Here is an 11,345-nt window from a genome sequence, read left to right as displayed (position 1 = left end):
CCCCCCGCCTCCGCCCCCCCCCCCACCCCCCCCCCCCCCCCCCCCTCCCCACCACCCCCTCCCCCCCCCCTCCTCCCCCCTCCCTCCTCCCTCCTCCCTCCTCCCTCCTCCCTCCTCCTCCTCCAGGTACCCTAATAGGGTGTGCTTCCCAAAGACCTGCTGACACCTTCTGGTGGTGGTACCTCAGCTGCACACTGTGAAGGAAAGAGTCGGCGGGTACCAGACACTGGTCAGGCAGGACAGTAAAGGTGCCTCTTGGAAGTGTAGTAACTCACATCTCCCATCTGCAACACACATACACTCACACACACACAGACACCCATGTGCACGCACAAGCCCACGCTAGTCGGGAAGGCGAGGCTGGTTACATTGGCCCTGAAAGAAGTGGGCCGGCAACCTATACTGCCTGACCCTGCTCAGTGTTCTGGTGGGGACGTTCATTTGTTTGACTCACCCTCATCACAGTTTCGTTGTAGGTGTCTTTGTGCTGCATACGTGGAATCTATGTTGAGTACTTAACCAGTTCCTAAGGGGTCTGTAGACAGAATTCAGGAAGTCTATGACATGGTTGAGGGAAACAAATTAACATCTTTATTTTCACTAACCTCTGACGAAAATTTAGATTTCTGATTAGGACAAATAGGTAGGGTACATTCCTTTGGAGAAGGAAATAAGGTGTCTAGGAAAACAACACAGTAATTATGAACGTAGGCAACAAACCAGTAGCACTACCTGTGACTTTTCAACAATAGAAATCAGATGTTTTCATAGTACTTTAAAGTTATTGTAGATATTATTATCTGTTAAAGTCGTTGAAATATTAACGCTCATCACTGCTTCAAAATTACCATAGTTATCAGATCCTATAGTGTATCTTCTTATTTAATACATTAATAAAGAATATATATTGCTATATCACATATTTTTTTCCTAAAAATATTTTGATAACTCTATTTTGTTATAATTTTTGTCCTTTATAACCCCATGTGTTTATTTTAGGAATCTCAGAACACAATTCCAAGAAAAGGTACATTGGCTTTACCAGACTGCCAGAGGGGTCCATGGCACAAAAAGGTTCTGAACCCCATGTGGTGGAAAGCACTTGAGCTCAAGGCTTAAATCCTGCTCAGTCCCCTAGCTGTGTAACCTTAGAATAGTAACTTCTGAGCCTCAGTTTCATTATCTGCAAAATGGTTTAATAATAGTGATGATGTAGGTAAAGTAGGTGAAAATCTCAGTTAAGGAAAGGACTTATTCTTTTCCCTCTAGTTATATACTAAAAAGTGTGAGGCCTTGTTTAGGGTACTCTGCTTTTAAATTGATAAAGTAGAATCACTAAGAAATCACTTAAAATCCTCAAATCTGTTTTCTTTGCCTTTTGTTTTCTCTGTTAACAGCAGTGTTTTAAAATATAATAAACCTGTATTTAAATATATGTATTAAATATATAAAGTCAGGGAAAGTATCATATATACTAACATTTATGCCATTTTAGTTGTTGCATTTTAAAATATTTTAGTCTCTCTTTTTCTGTTAAGGAAATAACATTGGACTCCCTACCCATTCTCTGCATGTAAAATAATATCTTTGTCGGCCTTTTTGTTTGATTGCTTTTGTGATGTGTAGAAATTCAGGTGTGGAGCAGCAGGGATGGTACTGCCAACTAGGCAGTTCTGGGACGTTCCTGGCAGGTGTTTTTTCCCTAGTCCATCACTTTTCCTTCTAATGAAAAATTTATCAGTAAAGTCCCAAAATTATTCTGTTTTATGTATTCATATAGTGCTAATTTTAGATAAGTATATACGTCACCAAAAAATCTAATTATATATAGCAAGTGCCTTTAGAATGATAGTTAAAAAGCAAAATGTAGTAGTTGATTGGAGATGTTAATGGTTATTTTTCCTTAATGTACCAGTAACTATTGTATGTTGTTGTGTAAAAACAAATGGTATAAATAGATGTTTAAGTATCAAAAAGATTTAAATATCAAGGAAAGCATTTTGTGCTAGATCAGATTGTAAGGCCTGTTAACGTCTGTTTTTAAAAACCTTTTGAAAGGAAAGTACATTAATTTGTTTTAATTTTGTCGACTACCCAATTTTCTTCACCCAACTTTTAAAAAAGAGGCAAATTGTAATGCTGCCCACAGCACGTTTGCTACCTAAATCTCTCTTAGCTACCTTCTGGATTTAATCTGCAGGACTGATGAGCAGAATTTGTGGCAGTAAACCTGGCCGTCCAGAAGTCAGGTTTCTTCTAGTTTTGTGAAGATGGACTTATTGGACTTGGTTAAACCGTAACTGGCTGTTGAGAGCTTGAGATAGTCTAGTCTAGTCAGTGACATGATGAAAGACCAGGACATGTATTTTTTAATGGATTTTTTCAGCTCTGTTGACGTATATTTGATGTGTCTATACTTAGGTATACAAGGTGATTTAATATATGTATCCATTGTGAAATACCACAGTCAAGTTAATTAATACATCCATCACCTCACAGTTACTTTTTTTTTTGTAGTGAGAACACTTAAGAACTACTCTCTTAGCAAATTTCGAGTATACAGTACTCTATTGTATAGTAGTATTCACTATAGCCGCCATGCTGAACAGTAGATCCCCAGAACTTGTTCATCTTCCAACTGAGAGTTTGTCCCCTTGACCAACATCTCCCCATTACCGCCACCCCACAGCCCCCCACAAAAGATATATTCTGATAACCCAAATAATTCTGGACAGGGTGGCTATGAAAAATTTTAAAAGAGCAACGAAAAGGAACTTGGTATCTCAAATATCAAAATATATAGTAAATCTGCAATAATTAAAACAATGTACTGCAGGCATAAGAATCAATGCAACAGAATAAATAGCCCTGAAATACACAGAAAGGCACATATACACACACACACACACACACACACACACACACACAAAGTTGGTGATCACTTGGAACACAGCAAACCAGTAGGGGAAGAAATGGATTATTCAGCAAACCACATACCAAAATACACTCCAGAGAAACAGAGAATTATGTGGGGTTTAAAAAAAAATTTTTTTTTAATCTAGGAGAAAAAAATAGGTGACTATTTAACCAATACTGGGATGGGGACATATTTTGAAATGTAAGAGCAGTGGAAGAAACCACAAGTGAAAGAATTACTTTATTTCACCATGTTTCATTAAAGATATAATAGTTATGAGTGTGAGGAGCTAAACCAAGAATACCACAAGTAAATGGAGGGTTTACTAGAAAGGGATCTTGGATTAATCCACAGGGAAGGACAGTGATTGGGCTGGGCCTTCCCAAGGCTAAGACAGAGAAGCTACTCTAGAAGGACCAGGGATCTGAGCACTGGACCCGGGCTCAGTTACACAACCAATGCCTGCTTCTTTCTGGCTAGCTGTTCCACCCTGGACCAGCTATTCCAACCAAGGCCAGCAGGAGGGAGGACCCACTGCCTTCTCTGGACAGGAGCAAGTTCTCTGAGAAGAGAATGTGAGTTGGACAGAAAAGGGCTCAGAGCAGGGCAGGGATAATGCATGCCTAATATATGCAAATTTGAAACTCCTTAGAACAAAAAATACAGTAAACGTTTAAAAGATAAATACCACCCAGTAAAAAAAAAAAAAAAAAATTGCAACAAATATTACCCCCAAAATATTAAATATCTTTAACATAGAAAGGGGTTTTGTCAGATAATAAGGATATCCTGAACAATCCAGTTTTTCAAATGGGCAGAGGACATGAATAGACAGTTTGCAAAAAAAAAAACGAGAAGAAAAAAAAATAGTGTAGTATACATGGAAAAAGAAGATTAACCTTATTAGTAGCAAAAAAAAAAAGCAGGGGAGCAGATTTAAGAAAACAATAAGATACATTTTTGGCTCTAGGAAATTGACATTTTTTATGCCTTTTTTTTGGTGTTTTTAAAATCATGCTGTCAATTCTGGCAAGGGTAGAGTGGGCTAGACACTCATATCCTTCTGCTGAGAGTGTAAATTGTTACAGCCTTTCCGGATGAAAATATTTTAAGCCATGAAAATAGGTGCTCGTGTTCAAATTGATCAAATAATTCTTCGAAGAAAAAGGCTGTCAAAGATATGTATAAAGATAGCTATTGTAGCATTATGTATAATGGTAGAAATCTGGAAAAAACCTAAATCCCCAATATTACCTAATGGTTGCTTGATAGTTTATCCATATAATGAAGTAAATGAAATAGTGTAAGCCATTAAAAATCATTTGTTCAAAGAATGTTATTTACATAATTCCAATTTTGTAGATAAACAGAAGAGAGAGAGAAAAAAACAGAAACAAAGAGATGTAAAACCAACAAAGAAAATATTCCGAATTGTTAAGGCACTTGGTAGGGCAAGGTATTTATTTCCTACAATGAAAATGTTACCTCTTTTCGGCCTCAGACATGGGCACACCGCAGAAGGATGTTATTATCAAGTCAGATGCACCCGACACCCTGTTAGTGGAGAAGCATGCAGATTATATAGCATCCTATGGCTCAAAGAAAGATGATTACGAATACTGTATGTCTGAATATTTGAGAATGAGTGGCATCTATACTGTAATGGATCTCATGGGACAGCTACATCGCATGAATAGAGAAGAAATTCTGACATTTATTAAGTCTTGTCAACACGAGTGTGGTGGAATAAGTGCTAGTATTGGACATGATCCTCATCTTTTGTACACTCTTAGTGCTGTCCAGATTCTTACTCTCTATGATAGTAGTAGTAATGTTATTGATGTAAATAAAGTTGTGGAATATGTTCAGAGTCTACAGAAAGAAGATGGTTCTTTCGCTGGAGATATCTGGGGTCCCACTAAGCAGCTGGTCTAACTGGAGTTGATGGTCTGCTGGAAGTTCCAGCATGCACTGTGCTAGTTATATCAGCGTACAGGAGTACTGGAACAGAGGGGGCCAGTCTAAAAGATAAGGGCTGAATGCAGTGCAGGCAGGAGAGTCCAGCTGCTTCATGGGATGTGAAAATCTACTTTTATATAATAGGGAGAAATCGACACAAGATTCTCCTTTTGTGCGGTGACAACTTTGGCTCTATTGGGGAAGCTGGATGCTATTAATGTGGAAAAGGCAATCGAATTTGTTTTATCATGTATGAACTTTGATGGTGGATTTGGTTGCAGGCCAGGTTCTGAATCCCATGCTGGGCAGGATTCCTGGCTATTACTAGTCAGTTGCTTCGAGTAAATTCTGATTTACTTGGTTGGTGGCTTTGTGAACGACAGCTTCCATCAGGTAGACTCAATGGAAGGCCAGAGAAGTTACCAGATGTATGCTATTCGTGGTGGGTGTTGGCCTCCCTAAAGATAATTGGAAGCCTTCATTAGATTGACAGAGAGAAACTGCGCAGTTTCATTTTAGCATGTCAAGATGAAGAAACGGGAGGATGCGGACAGGCCAGGAGATATGGTAGATCCTTTTCATACTCTATTTGGAATTGCTGGATTGTCACCTTTGGGAGAAGAACAGATGAAACCTGTTAGCCCTGTTTTTTGCATGCCTGAAGAAATACTTCGGAGTGAATGTTCAGCCTGAGCTAGTGAGCTAGGTTAGATCCCTTGATGCAAAAGGTGCTTAGTGTAATTTTACTGTTTTAACATTTCAGTATTTGAAGTGCTTAACAAACTTAATGGCTGCCATGTTAATATTTTGTACATGAATTGTGTTGATTTTAATAAATTATATAATTATACATATTGTAAATTAGAGACATTTATTGTATCTTCAGCTTTCCGTTTTCTTCTGGAATGCTGTTATTCTGAGCATTAATATTTTGTTTATGCTTCAATGTATTTATCTTGTTTGTCTCCATAACAGCAAACTGAGTTGAACTCTATTTAGCTGATGAAGTCTTGTGTTCTGATTTTCCCATGTACTCCCTTGATATGTTATATATAACTATAGTTAACATAAATTGGTCTTTGTCAATGAGAATGTTAACTGATAAAGAATTGATGAACCCCATAGGAATTAAAAGATGAAAAAAAATAAATGGCTGAAATTTGGGAATATTTCAAAAAAAGAAAAGAAAATGTTACTTTGGTTATCAGAAAAACAACAACAATGACGTATTTGATATTTGTATCAAAAGTAAAATAGACATTTTTATCATTTGGCCTAGAGAAGGGACATACCTGTTCAGGAGAGTTGTTTCCATATATTCCTGGCATATTAGTTTAAAAGGATTAAATTAGTGAATCCATCTCTAAAGATCTAGGTCCATGCCTGGTACTCATCATAGTACTTAGAAAATGTCCACTGTACATTCAGATCTCAAATCTCTATTCATACATGTGCAGAGAGCCCGAAGCCTGCTGTGTATATCTCCTTGATTCTTCATGCAATCTGGATGTGACTTTTCACAGGTACCAGGATGAAGGAAGATGTATTTTATTATTTTAGGTTAGGAAAGAACAGTTAGCTTTAAAAATAAATCCAAGAGAAATAAACTAATGCCATTTTTTTTCTTGAGAATGACTTCTGGATTTCTATTAATAATCCTAGGCTCAGTAGTTATTTCACAGTCTGTCTTTAAATAAATTTTTATTTTAAAAAACTATTGATAGTTTAGAATTCACAGAAATAACATCCTGCTGTTTATTCTTAAATCAAAAAAAGTCAGTGTCCGTTTACTGTTTGCCTAGCTCTGTGCTACACACTCTAAAGGCGCTGTCTTATCCTCACAATTCTATGTTTATGGTTTTTGCTCCTCTTTTCAGAAATAGAGGTTTCAAAGTCAAGTTAATAAGTGATGGCTTTGAACCTGTCTGCTTAACCGGGCTATCATGCGTCATTCATTCATTCATTCATTCACTCATCCAATGAATAAAACACATCAATTCAAGGAAGTCCATGTATAGCAAAGATTTTTAACCTTTATGGTCCACTTCCTTTGTATCATAATTTATAAAATAAAATCTATGTATAATAAAAATTATGAACAGTCCCTTAATCACTTCTTGTAACTTAAATTGGCCTATAATAAATTCTTTAAATTGTGATGGTTGGAAATGGACACAAAAATTGAAGCTTTTTTATTGTTTACTATTAAATTCAAAAGTCTATGTTATGTGTGTATGTCTAAGAACAACATAAACATTTTTTCTAACTCTGGAGACTGCAACCTCTAGCTAAAGAGTAGTCTTCTCCACCAACCCCCCACTCTCTATTATCCTGTTGTATTTTCTTCTTACTACTTCTCACTACCTGACTTGATATTATCCATGTGTTTGCTCATTTGCATTGCCCCTTGCTTCACTACAATGAAAGTTCTGTTAGGGGACCAGGTTTTTGTCTTTTTTTTTTCCCGTGCTTGCTCAGAGCTACTCGGTTCCATTTATGCAGAATGAATGAATGAATAGATGGATGAATGAATTTCTCTGCCTCTATCTGCTATGTTGGAGCAGAAGACTCTCCCCCCCCCCCACCATTTTTAGGTTTCTAAGCTGTACCAGGGCTTTCCAGGAGATACCTGATGGGTGACTTTTCCCAACACTACCATGTGACACCACCGTTCCCCCTACCCCTCAGTCTGCTCTGACTTCCTGTGGGACCTGCTGCTGGAGCCCTAAACCCAGGAAGCCATCAGTGCCAGGCAAAGCCCCCGTGAGCTGCTGCTGCTTCCTGCACCTACACAGCCCCTCAGGGCCCAAGCAGAGGGCACTGATGTCCACAGCCAGAGGCTGCTTCTTTCATTATGGAAGAATCCTCACCAAAGTCCACCATTTCGTGGAACTGTTCTGTGAGTCTTCTCTGCTGGTGTGGGAATGAGTGCACACACACTCACACCCACATGCAGAGACACCTGTTACCTTCCTATCCCAAAGTTCTGGACCAGAGCTACCTTGTGCTCCTGAATTCTTTCAGGTTCTGGTGAAACCTCCCTTTCTATTTTTATCTCTAGGGCAGGGATTGGGACTAAGGGGAGAGATTATTGTGAGGCGGGTGGGAGGCTTGACTCAATCAGAAGTCCTGAGTGAGGAAAAATTCATCACAGCTCCACTTCAACACTGAGGCATTAGCTAACAAGCCTCCTGCAGGAGAAATAACTTCCCTGCAGGCCACGTGGTACCTCCTGCAGATTGTCACTGTGTGGAACGGCCCGCTGACCCTCCAGGCCATCTGGATACAATGGACCCCTGAGATGAACTCACTTTAGCCCCGGCTAGGATGGCTGCTAGAGGGTGATAAAGCTTAGCTGCTTCCTTTCTGCTTCATTTTGGACTGTACTCTAGAAAGATATGTAAGAAATGGTATTTCTTATTAGTAATTGCCCACCCCACTCCTTCACTCCCCAGCACACACACACACACACACACACACACACATTCACACACAGACATTCACAATGTTCACCATAGTATATATTCTCACGGAGTTTTATTTGGCTTCTTGGACAAATAAACCAAGGCAGGTGAGAGCTGGATAAGCCGTGGGGTAGGTCAGCCACAGTGGTAGGATTTGAGTCTCCCGACCTAAGAAAAGGAACATGCAGTGCCTGTTGACAGGCATGACCTTGTTCCATGCATGCTTCTTGCAACTTAAAGCGTATCCAGAAACCTGTTCTAGCTTCCAGCGCAGAGAGTCACAGAGCCTCTGCTAGTAAAGGAGGCTTTGTTCTAAGAAGGCTGGTGCCTCTCGTGGATCTGGGCAGAGGAGAGGGCAGGGGCCTTCTGCCAGAGGCTAGGCCAACCCAAAGAAAGGGAATCGGGGGACTACCCCCTATTTATTTAAAGAAAACAAGAAAGAAGGAAGCTTCCACCATCACCACCACTGTGACCACTGCTCACTATTTTTTCAGGTTTGTGTACCCATATAATGCTTTTAACCGGAAAAGGCTATTATGTTTTATTTTGAAACAATTTAGTATGTTGAAGAAGATGAAGGAAGGGAAGACAGAACCAGCCTTAGAAATCCTGGAATAGTGACAGGGCCCAACAGGACCAGACCTTTCCTATGGGGAAAAACCATACTCCACGCTTTGTAAAAACATGGTCCTTACTATTAAGGAAGATGGCTATAATATTAGAAAGGAAGAGATGAATGGAAGACTGTCTTGGCTTAGAAAATCTATTTCTTTTTTTTGTTCAACTGAGTCACTGTGATAAAAGTGGCCTGAGCATCACAAGATTTGCTAACCTTTTGTCATCTCCCCTCCCACTCTGTTCCCGAAAATGTTAGTGGTTTTTTTTTTCTATCAGCCTTTCTCTTGCTTCAAACAGTAGTTTCTCCTCATAGACAAACATTACATCAGTTTATGAATTATCACTGATTTTTTTTTTTTTTTGGCATGTATGTGAGCTGCCCTCTGCTCCCATCTTTGCACTCTCCAATTGGAATTCTTAACCAAATGCCTTGGCCCCCTGACTCTCAAGAATATCAGTTTGGGGGTCATGAATTGATCTATTATTGTTCTTATAGTATTGAGTTAGCCTAAGAAGCCCCATTTGCAACATCATTCCCATGCAGTTTTAATCTCCACTTAGGAAGTATTTAGATTAATTCTGGTGCTCATTGATTATATATTAGTTTGGATTATTTTAAAGTAATTTTGTTTTAACTTTAAAAAACCACCACCAGTAGCTTGGCAGTACTACCACAGAATGTTCTGAGTGAGGAACATTGTTTTCAATAACCCCACTGTGATTTGGGTACAGCCATTCACTCATGAAGTGGGGAATTGCAGTGGAACTTCACCAACGTGCAGTTGTCCTAAAAGGACATCAGGATAAGCCCCTGTTTGTTAAACGAATTCAGGCATAGGTCTATATACAAAATCTAACACATGTCCTGCTTTACCCGCTTGGTTTTCGGAATGCTAAGAGCTAAGGGCCGCTGGCTGCAGTGCCCAGGGCCAGGCCGTTCCAGCCCATTTCCTGTCTCCTCTTCCTTCCCTTCTCACTAATTCATTAGCAGTCATTAAAGTGGAAGCTTAGCTTACAGTTTTCCCCTTAGCTTTCTGTTTTCCTCTTCAGCTACCACTTCACAGCTTCCCCAACACTCACCAATAAGAAGCTTTCAGCACGTGTGTCGCAGAACACAGTCCTTAACGTTCATCAATAAATGATTTCTGTGGCCCTGCTTTGTGTGAATAATGACTGCTAATTTCACTCAGGCTCACCGAACATTTGATCTTGGCAAGGTGACAAGTTGTAGATTTTTTCTTTTATTTCCTGGGATAGCCACTAGGATTTTTTTTTTTTAACATCCATTTTCTATGCCAGGAATTCCAAAGTCAAAATATACAGAAGCATCTAGCAGGAAGACAGGCTGAGGTCAAGTGTAACCATCTACTGCAGTACAGGGACCTCTCTCCAGTACCCCCAACACAGGGTCCTTTGGCGGCCAGCTGCCACCCCTGTGAGGGGAGAAAACTCCCAATCACCAGGCTTGTACCCTCTGGTTGCTGGGTTGTCAGATGCTTTGTGTGAGCTGAGGCCAGGATCTTAAGCTCTCTGCTTCTTCATATGAAATGGTGACTGTAATAATAGCAGTTATTTCCTCATAGAATTGTTGAGTGTGTTAAATCAATTAACACACATAAAACCTGTGGACAGTGCCTGGCAAGAGCTAGTGCACAGTCACTGCTTGTGGGTAATGCTGCCTCTGTAGGTGGAACCCTGGAGTAGCAGAGAGAGGAGGGGCGAGAGTCAGTCTGACTGGTGAGAGCTCAGACTCTGCCAGTACCTAGTTCTGTGAACATGCTTACTATTTTCTGAGCTTGGATTTCCTTCTGTGTAACATGTGGATAAGGAGTCCCTGGCATGTACTTGATGTAGCAGGCAGTCAGTCAAATGCCAAGTGCTTTAAAGGGTTAGTGAGAATTCATGTAAGTTGCCTGATACAGGGTAGACATACATTAAACAATCATGATTCTTCACGTTTCCTGCTTAGTTGAAGAGGCCAAAAAAGAAGATTCTGTTTGCTTTGCCTTAGGAGACAGTATAGCACTGTGCTTGTCACATTAGTGCCTAATAGATATTGGAGTATTTTGCTCAAAGGAGTAAATAAAGGAGAATAAAGATGAAATTGAAGAGTAATTCAGGTTTGGAGCTTCTAAGAACCGAAGAAAGGACGTGAAAGATTTTTGCAAACCTAGAAATGAAAAACCTGTTACATTAACCTATTAGAATGTATAAGATTCTCTGATGTGTATAAGCTCAGAGTTTCTAGTAGTATTTCTCTTCAATGATAGCAAAGCTACACTGGTTCATGCGAGCCAAAAGAAAAGGCAGGTTAGAATACTTTTAAGGAAATTCAGGCTTTTTCCTTTCAAGTATTACAGTAACCCCCCTTTCTGGAGAACCCAGCT

General features: G+C 39.6%; 1 protein-coding gene and 1 pseudogene across 4 annotated transcripts in view; both read left to right on the top strand.

Moving 5' to 3' along the window:
* CUNH1orf21 (chromosome unknown C1orf21 homolog) overlaps positions 1-11,345 on the top strand; it is a 227,089-nt gene that overhangs the window by 156,826 nt on the left and 58,918 nt on the right. The gene's annotated exons all lie outside the window — the stretch shown is intronic.
* LOC114898264 lies at positions 2,437-5,664 on the top strand (annotated as a pseudogene).

This window comes from Monodon monoceros, unplaced genomic scaffold (genome assembly GCF_005190385.1).
Source record: "Monodon monoceros isolate NGI ecotype Baffin Bay Population unplaced genomic scaffold, NGI_Narwhal_1 Super_Scaffold_18, whole genome shotgun sequence".
Taxonomy (NCBI): domain Eukaryota; kingdom Metazoa; phylum Chordata; class Mammalia; order Artiodactyla; family Monodontidae; genus Monodon; species Monodon monoceros.
The sequence above is the reverse complement of the archived record's forward strand: the minus strand, read 5'-3'. Positions and strand labels throughout refer to the sequence as shown.